Genomic DNA, 20,755 nt, shown 5'->3' with positions numbered 1-20,755 from the left:
CAGTAACCATGTTTTATGCGCATTTTGTGAGAAGTTGGAAGTGATGAGTTCAAACAATGGATGCAGTTATGCATTTAAGTTCAGATCCAGCTGTGGAAAAGCAGCTTGGCTCGGAGCAAGTCAGGGCTGACGGAGGTCCCCGCGGTCACAGGGAGCATCACTGTGTGCACTGTCCTACCCTAGAAGGCTGGGTCAGCCCTGAAGGTGGTGGTTTGTCACTTGCGTAGGCCTCAGGGCTCCTGAGTGCGGGGTGACGTGGGACGCTCCCCGCCAAGTGGCCTGACAGACGTTCCCAACACCAACGTCCCTTACCTACAGGTGTTGGGAAAAGGCTTTCTGCTTGTAGACCACTTTTACGACCATTATAACGAGTTCATGGTTTCTGGGGCACTTTTGAAGCACAGTGCCAGTGCGTAAGACTGTGGGGGGCTATCGCCCTCTGGTTCTGTCCCCCAGTATGCCAAAGTGTGTCACCTACAGCCTTAGATCCCTCCCTCACTCTGCTCCAGCCCGCTGAATTACTGACTACCGGCCGGGCAGGTAATCTGGTTCTGCACTGTTGGGGAGAGGGCTTTTCAGGCGTCAGCGTGGATCACGAAGGCAGAGCACCCAGACTCATGGGGAGGGATGCCGGCCTTATCAAAACTGTGTGCGATCAGATGAAGAAAGATCAGCCGCCGAAATCAAGACCTAGGAAACCAGGCCAGGGTTTTGGAATGCCAGGACTCCCGCCCCCAGGGATTTACTTCTGGTAATCTTTGAACCACGCTGTTTTGAGGACAACTGTTAGCGATAAACGGAACACGCTGGAACCATTCTGCACAACCACCGTAACTCAGGAGGAGCAGAGGTTACGGACAAAAGGGGTGTTTGCCAACGGGGGTCTGGGAAAAGCTATAAAAGGAAGCTTTTCGACACTAGCTGAATGTTTCTTTTTAGAATAAAAATTTCACTCTGTATCAACAGAAGACACCTTCTCACTGCCTCCTCCTACACTGCCTGTCAGAGGAACGCGGTGCAGTTCCCGCGGCTCGCACTAGGTGGCAGTCAGTCGCGCTTTTGGGAGTGAGACCCCGCCCCACTTCAGACTTCAGGTTTGTCGCGTCCAAGATTTTGGGACTGTTCTGGGTGACGATGACCCCCTTCCGTGGGACAGAGGGCAGGCCCCTCAGTTGTCACGGGGAGCTAACCTCCCAGGGGAAAAATTCTGATGAAAATGTTCACGGCAGAATTCCAACGGTGTCGAAAGAGCGTATCAAATTCCGATTTTCTCTTCACGGGGCACTTGAACTAACAGTAATTAATTATCTTGTACTTCCCTTCCCTTTTGACTTGCCCAAAGGAATGTGTTCTAAGTACACAGAAATAGCAGAGGACCCGTTAGACCCAGACCCAGCGCAGAGTTCCGGGAGACAGCAAAGTAATAAGTGCAACCAACATTTCTAGAGTGGAGCGTTCATGGTGCGGAAAACTTTCCACCAGCAAACGGATTTAATCCCCATGGCACCTCTACGGGGCAGGTACTGTTCCCATATTGGCTCCGAGGACGGATTCGTGCCCAGCTTTGTGGGACGTGCCTAGAAGACAATGTCGAGGCACCTACGAACACCCCTTGAGTAACGGACATGACTTGGGACCCTGAATCATCTGTTTCACTGATCTTCACGAGGCTACAACAAAGCCAAAAGCAATGGCCAAAGTGACAAAGCCAAACAGATGTACGCCTGGGGTTCGCGCAGACCCAACAGAACAGAGCCAGTCACCTCCCTGGGAGATTATCTGAGAACCTGCTTCTCTGCTTTAACCCAACGCTGCTCAATTGCCGCCATTTCACGGCTCATTAATCCGCCTCCTGCTAGAAAGTGACCGGGGCAGAAAGAGAAGGTGAAACTCCAAGTCACTTCTGTTACTTTTTAGCAACTCTGGTCAAGAGGTATGCGGGGGGGCGGGGGCTGCAGGCTGAGACATCAGGACACAGGGAGGGGGGCAGCTGGACGCATCCCATGACTGCACACTCTCTGGCACCCATGCATACTAGCTGTTGGGGGAAGACCATGTTAGCAGACTTCTCAACGGTTGAGGAGGTTTTTATGGTAAGAAGATTGGATCGCTAAGTATTTCCTGAACGAAGGGTACGCTGGATCTGTGAGAGTAAGCTTTCAGATACACGGAACTTGCTGGAAAATCACCTCTGGCAAGAATAAGTTCCTCGGGGAGAGGCCCGTCGGGACAAAGCAGAGCCCGAGACAGGAAACAGGGCCACGTACTGCTAGTGCCATTTCTTTTTCTTGTTTTAAGGTTTTTAAAAATGTTTATTTGAGAGAGAGACAGAGAGGGAGGGAGAGAATCCCAAGCAGGCTCCACACCATCAGCACAGAGCCTGACGTTGGGCTCGAACCCGTGAACTGTGAGATCATGACCTGAGCCGAGATCAGGAGTCAGATGCTTAACTGACTGAGCCACCCTGGTGCCCCCGCCAGAGCCGTTTCTAAGGGGAGGCGAGACTCCCCTGGAGGGAGGGAGGAGACCATGTCAGAACTGGCAGCTACTTGGTTGGGAACACAGTAAAAAAAGTGTGAAAGTGGCTTCTAATTGGATGTGGCAGAGATGTTACGGGGCAGAGAATGGGAGCTGTTTCCAAGAGCAGACATAGAAGGAACCCCCAGAAGAGGCATGTAGAAGACGCTGGCAGGGGCCCCGATCGTCTGCATCGGGAGTGCAGGGCGTCCACAGTCCCCAGCCATGTGGGGCAGAATTCCAACAGGAATTCTGTCCCAGCAGGGGCAGATGCTGGTGGTCCAGCAATGACCGAGTTACAGATTTGTGCAGAGAGCTCGAAGAACCCCCAGGATGTCAGAAGCACATTAGGACATCTAAACATAGATTTACTTACGGACACGTGGAATTGTAAGCTTGGGAACAACTCCTAGAGAAGGACATAGCGCTATCTAACTTGGGGCCCAAGTGGTCTGGACCCGGTAACGTGGCTAGGTCGTGGTGAGTGGCGGCCATATTCTAGTTCATTAATTTTGCACACTCCACGTTGCCCTTGAAGTTTGGTGCTGGGGGAGGTTACGTGGCAGATAGTGAAACCAGATCAAAGTTCAGTCTCCTTATTTACATCTTTAAAAGTGTCTAACATTTTGGAAATGGTTCCACAGAGTATTTGTTGCAAAGATATTATCAATAATGACATCTAGGGGCCCCTGGGTGGCTCAGTCGGTTAAGCATCTGACTTTGGCTCAGGTCACAATCTCACGGTTTTTAGGTTCGAGCCCCACGTCGGGCTCCGTGCTGACAGCTCAGAGCCCGGAGCCTGCTTCGGAGTCTGTGTCTCCTTCTCTCTCTCTGCCCCTCTCCTGCTTGCACTCTCTCTCTCTCTCTCTCTCTCTCTCTCTCTCTTTCTCTCAGAAATAAATAAACATTAAAACATTAAAAAATAATAACATCTCGTGCACTGGTGGAGATTCTGGAACTGCTGAGCAGAGGCACGTGATGACGGCAACTGTCCTCGGCCACAGAGTGGATGTGTGAGCTGAAGGTCCATGTCCGCCATCAGGGTTAAATCCCGCTAACAAAGGGCTGGCAAGCACAGTCGTGTCTGACACAGCAGATGGCTATCTGGACATCCTGGACTTCCCTCCGAAGACTCCCCGGTCTAGAGTGGCTATTTGGATCAACACTGAACACACATCCGCAATTAAAAAAAGAACAACAAACCACGAGAAATTGATCTTTTTTCAGTCTGGTGGAAAGATAATGGATGGCTCATTTGTACAGACATGAAACCCGGGGTCCTGGGCGGGAGGAAACCAAATGACATTAACACCCATTCCAGAGAAGTGACTCAGCTATGTGCTGTCCTCCTGACAGGGGCAGAAACAACCTCTAGAATGCTCGTTCTTCTCAAAGCCATTTGCCGGGAAAAGAAATAGCAATTTTCATCCACAAAATGGGAGGCGACCACGCCACACAGCCACCCCTCCAAGGCACATGCTCACTGCTGATGTGCTCCTTCGAAGACCGTGTGGCCCGAGACAAGATGCACACGGTTCACCGAAAAGACAGGGAGCCGCGACGGGGAGGCTCGGAACACAGACCTGGAGGCGGGCCGATCGGCACGCATGGTTCCTGCTGTCTGTGGGAGCTGGAAAAAACATGGCAGAGTTCATCCATCACACGGCTGGAGCCCAGCATCCTTGTGAGCTTCCCCCCAGAAAGCCCTGCCCTTCAGTCTTGGGAAGATGTTCCCTTCTGTGCTGCATGTGGCCGTGTTGTTGTCCGTCACGGTCACGGCCTTGTCGGTTGGTCCTGTTCTGCACGTGGTGGGCCACAGGTCGGGGTAACACCGTGAAGGTCAGGGGTTTCCTCTCCGCCAGTCTGGGTCGCTGACCCTCCAGTGGGTTCCAATCCTAAACGCAGCGGAGGGGAAGAAGAACGTCCGCAGAAAATACAGAAAGAAGAACACACGAGCAAACAGGAGATACGGACCACGAGACGTCGCCCCTCGTCCCTACTTGTGCACGGACGAAGGAGGCCATGTCCTCACTGGTGCAGCCTCTCGTGCGTTTCTCTGATTTAGACGCGTTGCTGGTTACGAATGACACTCACTATCTGCTTCCCATCGGGGATTTATGGGCAACGGCCGCTCAGTTCGGCAGTGATTTCTTTGAGCCACAAGATTCCTCCTTGTCAAGCAAAACAGTAGCGCTTTCTGGGACACCTCCATCTGATGCACCAGGAAGGAATTCAGGAGGCAGAGGCTGGCATGGCTTTTCCCTCTGATAGTGATTCACTGGAAAATGATTTCCCATCAAGAACGGGCTTCCATTTCTTTAGCGGCTTTTCTGCTCGCCCTTCCATGCCCAGGACCACAAGCTGGCACCTGCTTGCTCCTGGGAAGGTCTCCAAGGGACACACTGATCGGCGTGAACATCCGCTAACTTTAAGTCTCCTCTCTCTTTTTGTTTAAATTTTAACATTCATTTATTTTTGAGACACAGAGAGAGAGCATGAGCAGGGGAGGGGCAGAGAGAGAGGGAGACCCAGAATCTGAAGCAGGCTCCAGGCTCTGAGCTGTCAGCACAGAGCCTGACGCAGGGCTTGAACTCACGGACTGTAAGAACATGACCTGAGCCGAAGTCAGATGCTTAACCGACTGAGCCACCTTGGCACCCCTGTAAGTCTCCCCTCCTAAAAAAACCTCCAGAAACCAAAAACCAAGGGGAAAAGTGAGGTCATTTCAAATGGTCTAAATTAATTCAACTGGACCTAGTGAACTTCTCCAGCCACCGCTGCTGCCTCTGAGCGCTGGGCTGGGACTGTGGCACACGGGTTGGGCAGGGTGGAGGGGTGGGGATCCCCCTGGCACCACCTCACGGGCATCTCCCCCCACGCATGAGACCCCAGGCGTCCATAGTCCCGGGTACTTGAGAGGCTCCATCACCGTCCCGCCATCCCGAGCATCCCAGGGGCACCTGCCCGTGTCAATCCCCTGCTGGCTCTCTGAGCAAAGACCGTTTTCGAAGCACAGCCCACCTGTTTGGTCTCTGAAATGATCTGCTGCATTGGGATTTTATAGGAGTTTTATAATTCCTCCAGTCCCCACTGCCTGCCAGCCGTCCCCCTTTCTCTTCTCAACCCCTGGCCTGGCCGTGTGATGTCAACCAGCAGCGCCTGCCCCGTGGCCCGCACCCCGCTTCCCTGCTAGGAGAGCGTCCTGCCCTCTCCCCTGGGGGGGGGGCGCCATGCCTCTGAATCTGCGTCTCCCACCTCCCCACAGTCTGGCACGCATGCTGGTCACATACGTGAAGGATGAAAACATACGGGGCTTTATGAGTATTCCACTTTATAGCAAGGGTAGAACCTTCAGATTCGTGTCGGGTTGGAAGTGCTCCACTGACCCAGCAAGTTTCCTTTAAAAAAGCAATTAAAGGGGCGCCTGGGTGGCTCAGTCGGTTGAGCGTCCGACTTTGGCTCAGGTCCTGATCTCGCGGTCTGTGAGTTCGAGCCCCGTGTCGGGCGCTGTGCTGACAGCTCAGAGCCTGGAGCCTGCTTCGGATTCTGTGTCTCCCTCTCTCTCTGCCCCTCCCCCATTCGCCCTCTGTCTCCCTCTGTCTCAGAAATAAATACACATTTAAAAAAAATAAAAAAATTAATAAAGCAATTAAATAAGAGAAACCGAAATACCTCATTATCATATGATTTGCTACCTTACGCTTTTTTGCTTTGCACGCTAACCGATTCACAGAGACACAGTTTATGAGCTTTCAGGCCAAGAGGCTATAAGCTGAGCCAACCACCTGCAGGTCAGTGAGGTGAGGAGTCAGGGTCCAGCCTGCTCTGAACCAGGGCTGCTTGGAAAGTAACAGAGCTGAGCGTTTTCCTAACACAAAATGTGGACTTTGAAGAAGCTTTTTTAAAAATAGGTTTTGTTTGCTTTAGTTCCCACGGCCGGGCCGGTGTGCAGCAAAACCCCAGTGTCTCTTCTCCACACATCCAGTCAGGTCCCCTCGAGTCTCCACGGCAAACACCTTCGCGAAATGGCGTAGGCCACCCTTCGTGTTACTTTCGTTCCCTCTGTTCTTCATTTTAAAGGACACGGACCACGCTAAAATGAGTTGTTGGTTTGGCTCCTCTGAGCAGAGCCCAAACCGACAGTAAACGGCACCAAACCCGCCCTCGTGACACACTGGGTCGTAGTTTGATGACGCTTTTACCTGTGAACTCGTTCTCCGCGTCTCTGCCTCCCCGACTCACAGGAGGTGGTCAGGACTGTGATGATGGGATACACGGATGGATGCAAATTTATAATAAAAGGCAAAACCAAACAACCATGGACGGAACAGTCCGTTACAAAATGGAGCTGTGCTAAACCAACCCAATGGTTAGGAAAGAAGTTGGAAATGTGTGGGCGTGCTCTCAAGGTCTCAGAAAAATTCAGGAAGTGCACCAGATGTCTTCTGTTAAGAGGCGTTGGAAGTCCCAAGAGCTACATCTTTTTTTTTTTTTTTTTAAATATAAGTTTATTTGTGAGAGTATGTTTTTCCTCTTAAATAGTTCTCTTCGAAAACTTCCCAAATGGAATGCTGGCCAAAAGTGGTGAACCCCTCAGGCTTCAGGGAGCGACTCCGAGTGTGTGCACTTGAACGTGAGAGTCCCTACAGGAGGCAGAGATCTAGGTCAATCATCTGAAACACTTCATTTTCTGAATAGCTCTTTTCTCTTACTTACTGAAGCAGAATCAGGGTTTTTTCTTTAATCTAATCGGTCAAGAGTCGTTTAGTGCAGGCTCAGAGGTAACCATATTTTCCCTCTTTGGGAGGTGATATAAGAGGTCATAATGGTAAGCATGCTGGTATTTTTGTGTGTTTTTGACATAAGCATTGATAAATAAGGATCACATTCAAGGACTCAGAAATCAAGTTAGTAAAGCTAGTAAAACACTGGGGTTTTCTGCGTTTTGGTTATAATTTTGAATGTATGTTTGAATACGAATGAAATGATACTTTTCTTAGTGTCATTGTTTTTTTTTTAAGTTTTATTTATTTTGAGAGAGAGAGTGCATGAGTGAGTGGGGGAGGGCGGAGAGAGAGACAGAGAGAGAATCCCAAGCAGGTTCTGTGCAGTCGGTACAGAGCCTGACGTGGGGTTTGAACCCACGAACCATGAAATCATGACTTGAGCTGAGATCAAGAGTCGGACACTTAACTGACTGAGTCACCCAGACACCCCTACTTTCATTGTTTTGTAATCGACTTTGGGCTAGAAAAGCTGCCTTGAGCCCCATTTTGTCCAGTTATCAGCAGGAGAGGGACAGAAATTTCCTTTTGACCAAAGTTTCAAAAGCCACAGAATGAATTAACGTCCAGAAAACATCTAACATCTTATTGCAACATCTTGTCAGCTCAGAACTTTCCCACCTATGCTGCTCCTACAAGTTGGTCACACACACCAAGTGTGTATGGACGATTAGGTTATGTAATGAACATGCACTATATGAATGAATGAAAATGGAAGTCACCACCCCGGCTGGCCGGTCCACGAGGCTGTAGGAACAGCCGGTGCGTGAACCCTGGGAGAGGTTAGAAACGCAGCTGGTGTGTGTTTGGGAGAATTTGTCTGGTTACTACACATGGTTATTGGATATATTATGAATATGGAACAAATTCAAGAACATTAGATTCTCCTAGCCTTGTGGCGATTACCAAAGTCATCAAGAATTTTAATCAAGCATCTTACAGAAGGAACTTGTACAATTATCAAATGACAGAAGCTGTGACCGAAGCCAGCCTCATTCAAATCCTCCTGTCTCAGCCTTGAAGCAGTGCTGTTCCCTCCGAAGGGGGCAGGTGGTCTCCCATCTTCCTGGAAGGAAGACCATGGACCGCAAATATAACTAGATTAAAATAAATTAGGAGAGTTGTGTGGGAATTTACATTTTCAAACATTTTCACAACCAATCCCTCCAAACTTAAGCCATTTCCCCAAAGTTCCAATATTTTCATATATTACACAAAAGTGGATTGTGTCGCCTGAGGAATGGCGGGCATCTGGAGAAGGGAAGGTTTCACAAGCCCTAGGCTGGGACCAACCCTTGTTATTTGTGGAAAAGAAAAGAAGTCAAATGGGTCAGATAGGCAAGACTGCAGGTCTGGGGCCAACCAAACTCACAGAACCACTTAGAACCCATTATGGGGGCGCCTGGGTGGCTCAGCCGGTTGAGCGTCTGACTTCAGCTCAGGTCATGATCAGGTCATGTTTGTGAATTTGAGCCCCACGTCAGGCTCTGTGCTGATAGCTCGGAGCCTGGAGCCTGCTTCAGATTCTGTGTCTCCCTCTTTCTCTGCCCCTCCCCTGCTCATGCTCTGCCTGTCTCTGTCTCTCTCAAAAATAAATAAACATTAAAAAAAATTTTAAAGCCCCATTATGGGTAAAGCTAGATTATTTCCCTCCCAGAGTGGCTGGGACGGGATGTTTCAGATTTGCCCCAAATGGCAGCATTAATCTGTCCCTGATCTGGGACACGTCTGGCAGGGCCTTTGGATTGTTTTTGGACTGGGAGCTCCTCAGCAAGGTTTCCAGCCTCACAGGCTTGAGGATGTGTGTCCAGGAAGAACCCATTTTCTGCCTGGGTGACTGTGGGCAAGTGGTTTAACCTCAGACTCAAGGTCTATGAAGTGAGTGTTTCGTGGGGACCCGGGGAGTCGAGCGGCTGGCTAGGCACGTGTGATGTCCACGGCTTCCCTCTCCTACTTCTCTTTCCTCCCACTTGTACCTTAAACGTCCTTCACAGGAGCTACTGGAACACCTGTGTACGGTGGCTGCTTTACAACCTGTGTGTCCTCTTGATTTTCCTGCCAACGAAGAAGGTTCTCATGACTAAAAACTGGCAGGAGTTTGTGGTTGATCTCTCGATAAAATGGCCCAAGCAAGCCAAGACAAATATGGTTAGACGGTCAAGGGAGAAGATAAAAAACAAGCTTTTTAAATGGGTTTGGACCAAATAAAGTGACTTTTTAAAAATCAGTCTAAATTAATTTGGTTGGTGGTCTCACAGGCGGCTGGATGACTTTCCACTCTGACCTGCCTCTGGGCTAGATGCAGCTGGTATGATACCAAGTGGATGGCACTTGTCTTACTCCGTTCCTTAGGTCAATGATGGCCCTAAATTGTATCTCTCATCCTTTGTTGACTTATATTTGCTGCTGTTATTTAAAAATTTTTAAATGTTTTATTTATATTTTACAGAGAGAGAGAGAGACAGTGGGGGAGGGACAGAGAGAGGAGGAGGCACAGAATCCGAAGCAGGCTCCAGGCTCTGAGCTGTCAGCACAGAGCGCGACTCGGGGCTCAAGCCCACGGACCGTGAGATCATGACCTGAGCGGAAGTCAGATGCTTAACCAACTGAGCCACCCAGGTGCCCTAGCTGCTATTATTTTAATAGGCTGGTTGAGTTTTTCCTCATAGCAGATAGGCATTTTATTATTTTTAATTGCACTTAAGTAAATACACTTCACACTTTGCCTTTTTTTTTTTGCCCTAAAGCAGGAAATACAAATATTAATGGAAACAGCCAAGACGGAGAAGGGACAAGAAAAGGAAGCAGGAGCGAAAGAAGAAAGCTGGTTTTTGGCTCAGATTTGTGCACATTTCTAAAAATAACATCAAAGCCCTCAGAACACGTATGGCCTGGGGGCGCCTGCACTTGTTGGATGTTTCCCAGGGTGTCCAACAAGGCTGCTTTCAGCAAATAGCAGCCCATCTTTTCAAATTAGAGGGCTGTTAAAATGTGGCTTTAGAAAATCTTTTGCAGGACTCAAAAGAAGAGATAAATCTATGAATCTGAAAACACGGTGTAAAAGTCTTATTCTAACTAGTGTCCTCGGCCCCCAAGCTCAGAGCTGGTCTCTCCTCTATGTCCACAAAGGACGTGGAGTTGGTATAATTAGTTTGGGGCTCAGGTCACATGGTCGACCGCTGCTTCAGCAACATGCTTTGCAAGGGGCGGTCCCGTTCGGAGACCGTATTTCCACTTTTGATTTATTCCCCAAATGTCTGCTCTTCCAAGGCTGCTCTTCCAATGCCACCTACAGTGTTCTAAAAAAGCGAAAAAACAGTTCACCAGTCTACTACTATAAAAATACGCATCCATCATCAAATGAAACAGGAAATGAGAAATTCATTCTGCAAAGTTCTCTTCTAATAGGTTCCCCCCACTCCCCCCCAGTCAAGCCCATTGATATTGGTGACTTGAGCGTTCAGATGACAGGGGCGCAGGCCAGGGACACGGGGTGGCGGCTGATGATGCCAACAGGGTGTCTCAGGTTCCGGGGCAGCACGGGGCACCTCCCTGTTACAGCTGTACTTGGCAGAAGCCCTGTTAGCAGCAGCCCAAGACTCTTGTGATGCAGCTGTAAGTAAATGGACTGTAAAATGATCTTCAGACGAATATCAATGGGGGTGTATAAACAGGGGACCAGAAGACGTTTTCCAAAAAGTCTCCGCCTGTCATGTAACATTAACAAGGCTGCCCTGTGGTCTTGGCAGCCTGGGCTCCGGCCTGAGCAACGTTATGACCAAGGATGGTAAGGCTGTGAAGAAGCCCATATTAGTCATGACCCAGGAACCCGGGCTCTCACAAGAGAGTGCAGTGCCCCGGCCAAAACACGCAATCGGATCACAGGACATCTGCATACTTAACTTTTCCCTAAAATCTCGCTGTGCCTACAGTCTGACCTGTCCAACAGTTTAAAAACATGATGGGTGGCAAATCTTTGGCATCCGTAATTAAGAAGCAGCAACCATTTAAATATCAGTGTTGATTTTATTTTATCATTAGGGATTGGAAACCCTGTTTAATTCTTTCCTTTCAGGATAAAAAGGTCAACCTTGTCATTTCCATTAAAAACTTGAATGGCTTAATTTTAGAGTTTCATGGAATTTAATTATAAAATGTTTAGTCTTTATCTTTTGGAGATCATTAAGGGGGTGAGTGTGTCTGATGATTTGCTAGCGAACCAGTGACGTGAAGGCACGTTCCAGAAAAAATTAAATGATTCTCTTTTCTAGGGCTTCTTGCTGGCTAAATCCCATTGTCCTGGGAGCCTGTCCAAGCAGAGAGCTCACCCTGGTAATTCCTGACACACAGGAACTCTGGGGCACCTGCCTGTGGGGGAATTATCACTACCCACCACTTAGGGGGCAAGAGAAACCTGCACATGTTTCCCCAAGTACTGGGTTGGTTGTTAAAAATCCCTTTCGATCTGCATTGTCCAATCCCACAAATCCTCAAAGACAGATTCCCATTTAAAAAGCATAATGGAGGGTCTAGATCGGTGTATCCATTGTCATGAATGGACCGTCCTATTGGAGGATGTCAGCAATAGGGAAGCTGGGGGAGGACGGTGGGGGGAGTTGGGGAGCAGTCTCGGTACCTCCTGAACAACTTTGGTGTAAATCTAAAACTGCCCTAAAATGAAAAGCCTTTTTAAAATAATAGAAGAGAGGGAAAAAGTACATTCCATTTATTTTAGTCTCATTTTCATTAGGACCTTTTACTTGTTTGGGGTTCTTGCTTATGATCTATTTTATTCCACAACCCTCAAGTGGAATTAAAGACTTGGATCTAAAGCATCCATAGTGAGACAGCTTGTTGGGGAAGATTTTTAGTTATAAACAGAGTTTTATATGTAGTTGATATAATGGCCAAGTCTAAAGAGGAGGAGTAGAGCCTTACGGGAGGAATGTGTCACATTCTCACGTAACTTTGCAAAGCGAGGGCTGGTGATGGGGGTGGGGAGAGGGAGAGAGGGGTGGGGTCGGGGAAGAGGGAGAGGGAAAGAGAAGGCAGAAAAGAGAGATCACCTATTGAAATTGGCACCTTGCTGGCCATTCTACCCAACATGCAAACCTCCCATCTGTGCCTTTCACACAGAGCGTGTCTCTCCACAATGGACGAAATTACCCTCTTTGAACCTCCTCTCTTTTCACACAACACGGTAGTTGCAATTACTTCATAGAAAGTGCTTGGCAGAAGAAAAAGTGGGCCGTTCCAGCATGGACAGCAAAGCTGGTTGTTTGGACAATCACTGGGCGGCTGGGGGCTTCCGAAGGGGAACGTTCACATGACCCGTCACGGATCGTACTCATGGACCTGAGGTCCTGCTCCCCCGAGGAGACGTGTCTCCACTGGTTACTTCCAAACCTGTGGAGGACTAGTCTGCTCAGAACTGCTTGAGCAAGGAGCATTCTCTCTGTGTTACCATCAATAAGCTGTGGATAATTTGAGCGTCACGAGATGTCTCTTGTTCTGGAATCACTTATGAATGAAAGCCAAGTGTATGGAAGATGTGGCAATGGAGGGGTTCGGGGCCACTGGCCGGGCTGCGTAACGAGCACCGATGAGCCAGAAGTCCTGCTGGCCGTCTCCATGTCCCATGTGATGGGTTGCATCTCACCCTAGCAGAGGCACACACAAGCTAGTCAAACCCTAACCCACTGACTAGAAAGTACTGGAAGATGCCTAAGTGGATGTGTCAGATAGCAAGGAGAGGACCGCAGAGTGAACCCTGGCTGGAGTCACGCACCCAAGGACGTTCTTGAGTCACTGAGTACAGTGTTAAGAAGCAGATTTATGTCAGGACGCCTGGATGGCTCAGTCAGTTAAGTGTTCTACTGTTGATTTTGGCTCAGGTCATGATCTCACTGTTTGTGGGACTGAGTACCACGTTGGGCTCTGCGTTGACAGCACAGAGCCTACTTCAGAGTCACTCTGCCCCACTCTGGTCTCTCTCTCAGTTAAATAAATAAACATTAAATATATTAAAAAAAAAGTGGATGTATGTCAGCACGCCCGGGATGTGGGGCGTCGCTCTGGGGCGAGTATCTGGAAACATCCACAGCCCACGATACAATGGCACCATCAGGGAAAGACGTCTGACCTGGAAGTAAAAGGCTTTTCTGTTTTCTCGTGTGCACGTGCATACGATTATCTGTCAAGCTCTGAGCAGCCCATCCAAATCCCCGCTGTCAGGGCCATCCTTAAAAAAGCCCATCTGGTTATGGGGGCCTGAAATACAAGTACTCAGTGGCTTCCTTTCTTTTTAAAAAAATTTTTTTTTAACATTTATTTATTTTTGAGACAGACAGAGACAGAGCATGAACGGGGGAGGGGCAGAGAGAGAGGGAGACACAGAATCAGAAGCAGGCTCCAGGCTCTGAGCCATCAGCCCAGAGCCTGACGCAGGGCCTGAACTCACGGACGGCAAGATCGTGACCTGAGCTGAAGTCGGATGCTCAACCGACTGAGCCACCCAGGCGCCCCATCAGTGGCTTCCTTTCATTCTCAGAGAGGCCGAGCCCTGCACAAAGCCTCCCTCCTCCCGCACAGGCTGATCTCTGGCCCCCAGCAAGGCCCCTGGCCGCCTGCTCCTTGCTCAGGGCTCACACCCGCCTGGGTACACCTGGGGCATGAGCCACTGCCTTCCTCCTAGGACCAAAGTCCTTCTGTCTTCAAACATTCCTCTCTTTCCTCCACCTCCTGGCCCTACTTCCCTGGCTGACCAGCCACCAGACCTCCTTGGCTCCTCTCCCTCCTTGCCCAACACCCCATCTCGTCTAGGCCCTGCTCAGCTGGCTGTGTGACTCTTTTTGGGACCATCTCACTGTGTCGTCAGCCTTCCCATCACTACACCTGGCTCCTTCAAACACCCTTTCCAGCACGTCAGGCCACACAGCAGGCCTGTGGTGGCCCCCCACCGCCCTGCAAAGAGCCTTCCCGCTGCACGGAAAGTCCTCTATCCAGACTCGGCCTGTCTCCTTCCTGCTCCTGGCCCTTTGCTCAGGATGCAGCCCCACGGGCGGGATGCACTCTGGTCAAGGTCATCCAGGGCCAAGCCCCCGCCGCACTGGTGCGCACAGAAGTCTCCAGCATAGATGCTTGCTGTTTAAAGGGACTTCTGTTCCACCCATCTGTGTTACCCAGACTCCCAGTGATTGTGCCCTTCCTTCTTATGTGTTAATTTTCTGTGTCTTTAATGGACTGTAAGCTCCTCAAAATGGGAATCATATTTCTTTGTGCTTTCTAAGCTTCATGCATTTATTTTAAAAATATTTATTTATTTATTTCTCAGAGAGAGACCGTGTGTGTCGGGGAGGGGCAGAGAGAGAGACAGAGAGAGAGAGAGGGAGAGAGAGAATCCCAAGCAGGCCCAACTCGGGGCTCAGTCCCACGAACTGCAAGATCATGACCTGAGCTGACATCAAGAGCCAGACACTTCACCGACTGGGCCCCCCAGGTGCCCCCCGTTTATTTCTTATCATAGTGATCTGTGTGTTACATAAAACTTACCCTTTTAACCGTTTGAAGCGTGCCGTTTGTTGGCATTGAGCACACTCACAATGTTGTACAGCCAACAGCTCATTGACATCCTAAACGTAACAGCCCCCGTGGGACAACACCGCCTGTGTCTTCCCTCTCTCAGGCCCCCGTAGCCTGGAGTTTGCTTTCTGTCTGGAGAATGTGCCAGCTCTGGACATTCCACGTGTGAGCGTGGGCATACACCACGTGTCCTCTGTGGCCGGCCCCTTCCGCAGGGCTTGCTGTTTCCAAGGTTCATCCGGGCCGCGTGTGTCCACACGTCACGCCTCAGCGGGGCCGAAGAGCGCTCCGGCGTGTGGATGTCCACACTCTGCGTCCCCATTCGTGCTGGCGGGTTCCTGGGTCGTCCCCAGCTTTCGGGGACTGTGAAAAGCACCACTAGGAATGTGGTTTACACACAGCTGCTCGAGGCCCTGTTTTCAGTTCTCCCGGGCGCATAGGTAGGAGTGCAATTGCTGCTCCCTACGGTGACATATGCTTACTTCTTGGAGGAGCAGGACCCCTATTCCTTCCGTTTCTGTGGTGCCTCATACTGCTGGAGGGGGGTGGGAGGAGAAGGTGGGCACACAGCTAGTATTTCATGAACTCAGTGGCAGCAGAAGGCAGCGGTTTGCAGCACAGGCCCTGGAGCGGGAAAGTCTGGGATAGCAATGTTGACCCTGGGCAGGCCGACCTCTCTGTGCCTCCGTTTCCTCATCTGAAGGTGGAAGTGAGCAACCTGCCTCCCTGGGTTAGTGTAGCAGAGGAGTGAGTACATACAAAGCGTGAAGCAGTGCCAGGAACAAAGAAAGCAGTGTCCACGTGTCTGCTGTTGCTCTATAATGACGGTAAATTAGGACCCCCGCGCCCCCTCGTCCGGGGGTTAGGAGATCCCCGAGGATGTGTGCAAGAAACCCAAGCTAAAGACACAAGTCAATCAGCTACAGCACGGGCGGTCGTAGCTTGACTTCTCCCCCCATCCTTCCAGCGTCTCCCTGAACCATTAAGGATGCAGACGGGCCTGTGGGGTTCCACCGTCACTGCCTTCTGCAGGAAGCCCTTCACCAGCCACGGGTCCCACAGTCAAGTTCCGGGAAAAGGCATTTTGACTCTCATTATATCTGAGTCATGCATTAAAGGTCTCTTTTCTAAAAACTCTTAATAGTACGATTCTCTTGAAATGGTCCAGAATTACGGCACAAAGTCTAACTGAAATGGAGTGACTAAAATCCAACAGTAAAAACCTCCTTACCCAGAGAACTGAAGGGCAATTCAACAGAAACATCATTTCGTTTTTACATAAGGCTTGCGTCACACTGAATGACAGTCGTAAAATTATAATCCTCACATAATTTCCACATCCAAGTACTGCCATTTAATTTTGGAAATTACTCGTGGGTGGAAGAGTAATCCAGCATTAAGAAACCAAGCCAGTGGTAGGTGCGGTTAGATAATTTTATTTTTCCTTTGAGAGTCTTTTATTATTTATTTATTTATAAGAGAGAACGAGTGAGCGTGCACATGCGTAAGCAGGGGAGCGGCAGAGAGAGAGGGGACACAGAATCAGAACCAGGCTCCAGGCTCCGAGCTGTCAGCATAGAGCCTGATGCAGGGCTTGAACTCACAAACCGCGAGATCGTGACCTGAGCCAAAGTTGGAATCCTGAGCGACTGAACCCCCCAGGTTTTTAAATGAGCTTGTTAGAGACACGAAAAAGACAATCACACAAGATGAGCTTTATTCACCGTTCTCATGAATTTGTGCTATTACAGGGCTCCTAGAGTCGTGTGCAGGTCACATGTCCCCAGGCGGGGGCCACTGAGGCCGGGTGTCCTTTCCTTCCTTCCTCACGACTGGGACTCTTCCCGTTGTTCTCTACATGGGGTGTGGGTGGGGTGACCCTGATCATAGCCACTCCAGGACTCGTGAATGCACACAGTCACTCCTTAGCTTTACCTTCTTTTCTTCTCTTTTTTAGAGACAGAGAGGGAGCAGGAGGGGGCAGGGGGAGAGACAGAGAATCCCAAGCAGTTCCCAGTGCGGAACTCGATCCCATGACCCTGGGATCGTGACCTGGGCCAAGTCAAGAGTCGGACGCTCAACCGACTGAGTCGCCCGGGCGCCCCCACCCTTAGCTTTACTTTCTTGGCGCTCAGCTGTCTCAGAAGCCGCACGTCTGTCTTCCAGGACTTGACTTGTAGTTGGAGAAAGAGGGAGTTGGGAGGGCGCCACAGGAGAGCAGATGGCTCCCAGGACAGGAAATATGCAGTAATTACTGCTGACCACAGTTAGACAAGGCGGGAGGGACGGGCTGTGGGGAGGGATTCTCGGTGTCCCACGGGGAAACGGGAATGCGCAGCATGGCCTTTCTTCCGCGCGGAGCGGGGCATCCGCTGCACAGTTCACGTCTGGGCAGAAACTTCACGAACACTCCGCAGACGAGGCGCCTACACACGCACACGGCCTCCTAGAGCCCCACGCATCTGGGACATGGCCTGTGGCCCCTCCCAGTGAATCCTAGCCCCCATTCCCTCGGTCCTCGAGGGCCCAGTTCTGGTCCACCCCCCGGAACCTACCTTCCCCTGCACCTGGGACATGGGGAACAGCCCCGACGCGTTTATCCAGGGAGCGGGTCCTCTGGAACACAGCTGGGAGCATGTTAGGAAAGTCATTCTCTGGGTTCTTCTACTGGCTCCTTACAGGGCTCTTTCCTCACAAGGCGCTGGCTGACTTCTCTTCCTGCTGATTCTTTCTGCTCAAATCTTGTAATGTTTGATCCTGACTTTCAGTGTTGATTTCAGCCCCTTCCCTGTTCTGGAATCCCAGATCTGAGGTTCTTCACCTCCTGTCATTTACTGTCAAAGACTCAGATGCTTGTTTCTATCCCCCTCCAAATTCACCCTGGGAGGGAGTGGAATGTGTGGTTGCCAGAAGAGAGAAGCTTCTGGAAGAAGTGCACACAAGGATTCTCACCACATATGGAGGCGTAAGGAGCACTGAGAAATTCAGGGTAAATATTGAGGAAGAGCAAACTGAGACTGACCCAGTGAGCCGGAGAGAACCACCACACCAGGCCTGCCAATGCAGTCCACGGAGGGCAAAACGGGCCACGAGGGGGATGGCGGTGGCCACACATTAGGACAGGGGCATGTGGTCACCATCATTTACCAGGTACCAGAGATCGTCATCTACCTCTAACTCTGTGACAACATCTCGATTCCGTCTTGCAGAGCCAAAGCGTGGGGCCGACAGAGGCGGGGGATTTCCTCACTGCCACTCAGCCAGTGAGAGGTAGAGCCAATTTCTCCTTCATAAGCATTCTGAGTGACAAGGGACACATCATTAGTTCCCTGGAAATTCTTTTAACTCAGTGGATCACTAGCATCATCAAACATCCTGCACCGATAACAGCAAAGCAGCCACAAGCATCTGTGGAAAGGAGCCCCCAGAACGGCCAGGTCTGGTGACCTCTACCTGGCAAGGTTTTCTGACTGTCCCCGCTTTGCTAACTTGGAAATGGATGCTTCTAGTGGCTTTGCTACCTGAAGTCACACTATTTCCCACTGGCAGGACGGGCGCTGCTAGGCCCTGGAGATATTACAGCTATTTTCTTAATGAGTGAGTGTGATGGGTGCAGCCAGGCCGGCATTCTGGAAGCATAGTTGCCAACAAGACTCTTTGAAATGATAACAAAAGTAACAAAAACAACTCCACATCACTACTAAAAAAATAGTACTTTTTCTGTATGTGTGTGAATGAGGATGTATCATAAAAAGAAGTCTTCATAATTTACTTACAGCCCACATAATCGAATAGTTTGAAAAGACACTATCGGATACAAATAATGTAGCTCCTGCTTGATAGACATCCATCTGGAAAATAGATTTCCATGTCAGAAAGGAGTGTAACTTGAATTTGGCAGTGACCTCAAAGGCCCAGGATGCCATGGGAACAAGACCCGCCCACCGCAGCCGTCCGGCGAGGGGATTACTCACCCAGGTCTAATGGCAGGCCGCTCTGTGCTTTCTCAGGCCCCGCACCCATCCCTGACATATAGGATCCCTCTGGGGAAAGCATCCCGACAATGTGTCATCCGGAATGAGCATCAGGAAGTCTAAGGGCATGAGAATGGGCTCTCCGATCCCTAAAGAATGGTTTGCGACTGCCAGTGGAGTAACCGCAGCCGAGTTTATACGCGGACTTACAAAGCGTAAAACTGGGAACCCTAACGCAAAAGCTTTGAAATGCGATTTAGCGGGGCATTGACTTGTGGACGTGAGTCTGGACCGGGCTCTGTCTTCAACCTGTGGCACGAGGTTGGGGGCACCGCGTTGTCTGCTGGGCTCTCACCCGCAGAACCTGAGTGCAGGCTCGAGGGTGTCAGGGGTCCCTCTGGCTTTGACGTTCGAGACGTCAGGGTTCTTGGTCCAGGTTATTACATAACCCCAGGGATTCCGTGGAGACAGCGGAGCCACCCACCTGCCACAGTGGTCTTCCCGGGATTCCCCCGAGGTCAAGCAGACTACAAATCTCAAGTGGGGTGGTTGCGTCTTCAGAATATGGTCATCCTTGCACCTTGCAGTCTGTGCATACAGTACACGCCCGATACGCACTTGTGAACAGATGGGTGACATGGTAATGCCGACAGATTTTTCTCCAAATTACTCCATGCCAAGCAAAGCAAGCACTTACTAAGCTGAATTGGTTTGGCCAAGTACATGGGATTGTCGACTACACGTATTTATTAAACATGGACCTTTGAGAGAGGTTTGGGTCAGTAGGAAAGTAGGATTTTTTTTTTTTTTTTTTTTTTTTGCTTTAGAAATGTTTCAGGCAAAAAGCATCTTCTACAATGAACAAGGAGGGTGGTGTAGACCAGATATGGCCGGTCCTCCTCTCTGGGGGCTGGAGTGAGAGGCACAGGACCAGGAAGCAGCATCCCATTCCTGGGGTTGGGCTTGACTCCTGGGGCTGAAACCTTGGGAAGCACACGTCACGCTCCCCGAGATGTGTGTACGCATGAGGACACGCGGAGGAGAGGAGTCCGTATCCCGGGCTATTTCCACCACCTTCCCTCAAACAGGGGACAAAGGTGGAGGTGAATGTGGCCAAGGGCCCCCGCGTGGGCTCTCTTGCAGAGGTGACGCCCACCACGCTGACGACCCATTCATCGTGTGGCTCTGATGCCCAGCTCTGACGCGGTCGCTCGCTACCGTGTGACCAGAGCGTGGTCACAAAGGGTGGCTTCAGTCCAAACTGTCCATGTGCAAATCTGTGTGAGTGTATGTGCACACGTGCTAGTGCCACAGCATGATGTCGGCTACAGACTTGTGGCGTTTCCACGACTGTAAGTGCCCCCTAAGCGATGCATGGCTTCGCGGGACACAAAAGTGATAGGATGTTCTAACTTGAACGCTAGGACGTGATGGTGACAGCGTCGGCTCCTCTAGCCCCTTCTCCACCCAGGTTTCAATTCCACCCCGTATGCTGGCCAGTGGTGTCTCCTCTCACTCTTGGATGGGGCCAGGTCTCCCTGAAGATGCTCGCCTGTGGGGACAGGTGCGGGGGCGGAGTCCTGCTGGAGCCAACATCAGCTGGAGATGTCATATGCGGGGTGGGAGGGCCTGGGGGCCACGCGCCAGGACACGGTGAGATGACAGAGAGGGACAGTGGGACCCCCCCCCCCCAGAGGGCTCCTAGTTATGGGGCCTTTGTCTCTTGGGCAGGTGGGCGGAGCAGGCACCTGCAGAGGTGAGGCAGGCAAGGCAGCCGCAGGCAGGGCAGAGGGACCGGGATGAGGGAGGGGTGGGAGCAGCAGGCACGACAGACCCACAGGGGAGCCACGGGGAGTCCCGGAAGCCATGGAGACCACTCCGGTTTATCATGCACAATGA

At 50.6% G+C, this 20,755-nt stretch overlaps 1 protein-coding gene and 1 long non-coding RNA gene across 2 annotated transcripts in view; both read right to left on the bottom strand.

Moving 5' to 3' along the window:
* COL4A2 (collagen type IV alpha 2 chain) overlaps nt 1-20,755 on the bottom strand; it is a 173,249-nt gene that overhangs the window by 81,449 nt on the left and 71,045 nt on the right. The window lies entirely within an intron of this gene.
* On the bottom strand, nt 7,264-13,715 carry LOC123384939. Its single transcript, XR_006596755.1, has 2 exons — nt 9,278-13,715; nt 7,264-8,398 (listed from the first exon to the last, which is right to left on the bottom strand). It is a non-coding gene; the product is annotated as an uncharacterized LOC123384939 (long non-coding RNA).

This window comes from Felis catus, chromosome A1 (assembly GCF_018350175.1).
Source record: "Felis catus isolate Fca126 chromosome A1, F.catus_Fca126_mat1.0, whole genome shotgun sequence".
Classification (NCBI taxonomy): domain Eukaryota; kingdom Metazoa; phylum Chordata; class Mammalia; order Carnivora; family Felidae; genus Felis; species Felis catus.
Note: the sequence above shows the minus strand (reverse complement) of the source record. Positions and strands in the feature narration are given on the sequence as shown.